Here is a 5,293-nt window from a genome sequence, read left to right as displayed (position 1 = left end):
ATGGGGGTAAACCCGTTAACCCTTCTACTTATGCCAAACATAATATAGTAATTACTCGGGATACTACAGTAAGAGTGGGTGTATTTTGAGTTGTTTCTAGTCGAAAAGGTCACGTGCAAGGCACATGAATACTTCTGTTATCCAGCATATTGGTCAGCGCTAACAAAATTGTATGTTTGCCACAAAATGGTAGTTTAATATATATTCAAGTGTCACATTTGTTAGTTCATTAGACTTTTTTGAAAATGATTGGTAGTTAAGAGGGCGTAAATATATTTTTCCCTATTAATTTTCTAATGTGGCAAGTAAATTTTTATTATGAATATTTATTTTAATTTTTTTTTTTGAAAGAATTGTACGTGTCTATATTATAAATGGATCATTGACCAGGCAATTGCTCTGTCAATACAATGTCTTGAATACAAGGGGGACCCTCTTCCAACCAAACAAAATCATTGGCTTGTGTAAGAGCCAATTTTGCTAATCTATGGGCTACCTTATTCGCTTCCCGATTCACATGCTCTACTTTCCACTTCGGGATTGCATTTAGACCAAGTCTAACATCATCAATCAAATGGCCTACAAGGCTATGATTTTGGCCCCCATCTTGAATGGCATCTGTTATTTGCTTGGCATCCCCTTCCACAATTAATTGTTGCACTCTTTGTTCCTGGCCAGAAATGACGCCAAAGTAGACAGCCAATGCCTCTGCAGCCACTGGTTCCCACGTTCCCACCCTCACAATACTCTTGGCCACAATTACATGACCTCCATTATCACGCATGATGAGCCCAAAACCCATTTTGCCGCCTTTCTTGTCTAAAGCTGCATCAACATTCACCTTAACCCATCCAGAATCAGGTTTAATCCATCTGGGTTGGTGCTCCGGCCTCTCCCTGTTTACTGGGTCATCGGCTTCCATTGCTTTTTCATAATCCTGCACTGCCCGTTCCGCTTCTTGAGTAATCTGATTTGGGTGAGAGAAAGATTGATCAAACACCCAGCCATTTCTTCTCAACCAGATCCTTCTTGATATTTCTGAGAACAATCGAAACATCTTTCCACCCCCTCGTTCTAGAACAGCTTCTGCCACCTGGAAAAAATCTGGGCCGGGAAAGGAGCATTTTTGGAAAAACAGACAGCTTCCCCCCCAAACATCCCGAGCAGCAGGGCAATCCCACAGACCGTGGAACGTAGATTCAATCTCCAAATTGCAAATGGGACACAAAGGTTCCTCAACCACCTTTCTCCTCATTAGATTTTCCTTTGTCGGTAATAGGTTCTTACAAGCTCTCCACATAAAATTTTTCACAACATTTGGAGAGTGCATGTCCCAGATTCCTTTCCACAAGGCAGAATGCCCCCTTCGGATAGAACTCTCCGGTTGGCTCCCATTTTCTTGTTCCTTCATCATATGATATGCGCTTTTTACCGTGAATACTCCAGTCTTAGTTCCTCTCCACACCAGCTTGTCCGGTTGATTTGTGAAACTAATTGGTATGGAATTAATGGCTGCCCGTTCCTCTTCATTGAAAATAGTCTCCATGAGTGTTAGGTTCCACCCCTTTCGATCTGGGTCAATCAACTCCTCCACCTTTGCTGCACCATTAAGTATCCTTGGAGGAGATTGAACCATATAAGTGGATGGGTTATTAAGCCATTTGTCACCCCAAATTCTGACCTTGGACCCGGACCCAATTCGCCAAATCAACCCATCATTGACAACCTTACAAGCTCCTTGGATACTTCGCCATGCAAACGAGGGTTTTGTCCCCAATTGTGCCTCCAAAATCGAACAATTTGGGTAGTATTTGGCTTGGAATATTTTTGCCGTTAGACTGTCCGGAGAGGTCCAAAGACGCCAACATTGTTTGGCCAATAAAGCTTGATTGAAGACACATAAGTCGCGGAAACCCATGCCACCCTGCGCTTTTGCCACTCCCAATTTCTCCCAACTCATCCAATGAATACGTTTGTCATTGGACCTATGGCCCCACCAAAAATTTTGCATCATAGAGTTTATATCATAACTCAATGTCTTTGGTAAGAGAAAGACGCTCATGCTATAGGTTGGGATAGCTTGAACCACCGCCTTGATCAAAACCTCTTTGCCAGCTTGAGATAAAAAATTCAGCTTCCAGTCTTGCAACCTTTTCCACACCCGTGCCTTAATTCCTTGGAATTCAGCCACTTTAGCCCTCCCAACAAGAGCGGGAAGTCCCAAATACGTGTCAAACCTCTGTGACTCAGGGATTCCAGCCACCTCCAAAATTTTTTGCTTCATCCGGGGCTCAGTGTTCCTACTAAAGAAGAGAGCAGTTTTGTCTCTATTTAGTCGTTGACCGGAAGCCCCTTCATAAATGCATAAAATTTCCGTAATCCGATGCCAGTGCCTCAAATCCGCTCTGCAAAACAAAAGAGAGTCATCCGCAAAAAATAGATGGTTAATTCTAGGGCCTTTCCGAGAGGTGGGGACGCCTTCAATGTATCCTGTTTTCCCCGCCTTTGTAAGGAGAGAGCTTAAGGCCTCCGCACAAAGTAAGAACAGATACGGGGATATAGGGTCACCTTGTCTTATTCCCCGAGAAGGAAAAATATGACCCACAGGGACCCCATTTACCAAAATGGAATAATTGGCCGAACGCACACACGCCATGATAAGATTTACCCATCTCTCCATAAAACCCATCCTTCGCATAATTGCTTCCAAAAAATTCCATTCTACCCGATCATACGCCTTACTCATGTCCAATTTAATGGCCATATACCCCTCCTTACCCCACATGCGTGTGTGCATCGAGTGCAGCGTCTCATACGCAGCTAAAATGTTATCCGTGATCAACCTCCCCGGCACAAAAGCACTCTGATTCATAGAAATCAGACTTGGCAAAACCACCTTAATTCTATTGGCAATAACTTTGGAAATAATCACCGCAAAACATTGAACGTTATTTCTTTCACATAAACCTTGACGTATACCAAAAGTTGGTTTATTCAAGTTTTCTAATTTATGAAGTACTTAATTAGTAATTTCAATACTTAAAGCAATGTCAAACATATTTGTATCACTATTCATAGCCAATAATTGTCAATAAAGTGAATTTGCACACATATGTATTTATAACCAAACAAATAAGCAAATAGAATAATTTCATTTGAATTCAAGGAATAACTTTTGATTTCAGTGAATAAAATTTTAAACCACAAAATTCTTAGGAGTACCACAAGTGTAATTATTATTATTTTTTTCTTGTCTTTTGTAATTTGAAGACAATTTTTTATTATTTTTTATTTATTTATTTATCTGACCTTCTATTTGCTTAACTGAAAACATGTATTTCCACACTATTCCCTATGAAAAACGCTTAACCGACTTCAAAAAAACTTGTTTATCACAATTTATACGAAATTAATACTATGAAGCAATAAATAATTCAATCACCCAAAATATATAAAGTAATAAAGAGGCAGACACATATATTTTGGTTACGAAGAGGAAACCTTTTAGAAACCGATTTAAAAGTAAAACCTTTTCGGGGCAGCCAAACCCAGGAAATCACTATCAAAAGATTATCCAGATATTACAGACACTAGGAACACTTACAACCCTTTGCAAGACCTTGGCTCTGTTAGATCGACAAGCCTACAATTCGTCTCCTTGCTCACAATCTTTTACAACGTGATTCTCCTTTATCGGACTCTTCTGATAGACTTCTCAACCGTAGATTTATCAAATGAATACCTAAAACTCTAAGAGATTCAATTTAACGCTCACCAAATATGATCTCTCTTAGCACAGCCTCTGGCGAACTCTCTAGGGTGAAAATTCGTGCATCTCTCTTCTATAATGATGTATATATACCCCCGACAAAATCCTAGACCTAATTCATTTAAAATCATGTTTTTTGGCCTAAAACTTACAGGGTGTCCGAACAGGTTAATGGGCTGTCTGGACAGGGCTTTGTAGAGCAAAAACAGAGTTTCTGAAAATGCGGTCCTGACCTGCGGAAGGCCTGTCCGATCAGGGCATGCAATGGGTGAAACAGCATTCTGGAAATGCTGTCCAGCCTTGATCAACAGCTCCGATCGATGGGCGTTTGTGGTCCGATTGAGCTGAAATTTTGCAGAGACGTTCATAACACATGAATCTACATTATGAACGGTGAAGATTGGATTCTGAGTATTCTATATTAGTATTTGAGACTATAAACAGTAACCTATGCATTTTGGAACTGAATTAAGCCAACACAAGAACTAACAAACTCACCCTTTGGCAATTCGGTGACAAAACCAAAATGCCTAGCCAATCCCATCATCTCCCCATATTTACTCTCCCTTTTTGTCACAGAATGACAAAAGGTCTTTATGTTTCCAGAAACACTTCACAAAATACATCAAGGCATATGTAAAACAAGAATACAGAAATAAAACTCATGATAAAAAAAATGACGTAGATTGTAAGATCATAAAGAAACATCAGCAAAACTCTCCCTCACTGTACGACTCAATTATCTACAAGAAACTGAAAAATCAAAACATGTTTCTCCCCCTCAAAAGTCAAATGAACACACATGATATACACATCAATGACTCATGTATTGCACAATGAATATCTCAAACATGCTCCAAATATGCAAAGTATACATGAGACTAGAAATGGCAAGAAACTCATATTGCTTAACCCAAGCAAAGAAAAATGTTCCATTCAACCCGTGCTTGTCTGGTGCGTGTGTAAGCTATCCAAAGAGAAAAATTTTCAATTTACAAAATGAGGAGAAAGTTTCATCACCATGAGGTTTTGACAAGTATATCAAATCAAAAGTCAAACCTTATTATACTAGGGTTTAGCTACTCTCATCCTATACATTTCTCTTTGTAAAACATTTTGCACAAGTTTGACACAGTGAAATAAATTCCGTTTGGAATATGATCTTTTGATTTTATTTGTTTCACTATTTTATTTATTTTTCTCTTTGAGAAAGTGTCCTTAAACTTTTGGTGCTTATCACAAAAGAGAAAGCAGAAATTTTTAAGCCCTAGGTTTAACTAGCATATGGTCAATTTGAAAAATATGACTAGTCAAAAACCTCATATGGTTACCTAACAAACCTCACAAAACAAGTAAAACAAAACCTCAATTTAAGCTTAAATGTGCACAAGAGATAAAGCATAGGCAAAATGTACCACATAAGCTTAGACTTTAGGTAACCACAAAAACAAGTCCATTGATACAAATTTTCATCTCATACATATTAAGAACATTCCAAGACGCAAGAAATTAAATCCATAAAAG

Source organism: Corylus avellana, chromosome ca4 (assembly GCF_901000735.1).
Source record: "Corylus avellana chromosome ca4, CavTom2PMs-1.0".
Classification (NCBI taxonomy): Eukaryota; Viridiplantae; Streptophyta; class Magnoliopsida; order Fagales; family Betulaceae; genus Corylus; species Corylus avellana.
This window is presented reverse-complemented; position numbering follows the sequence as displayed.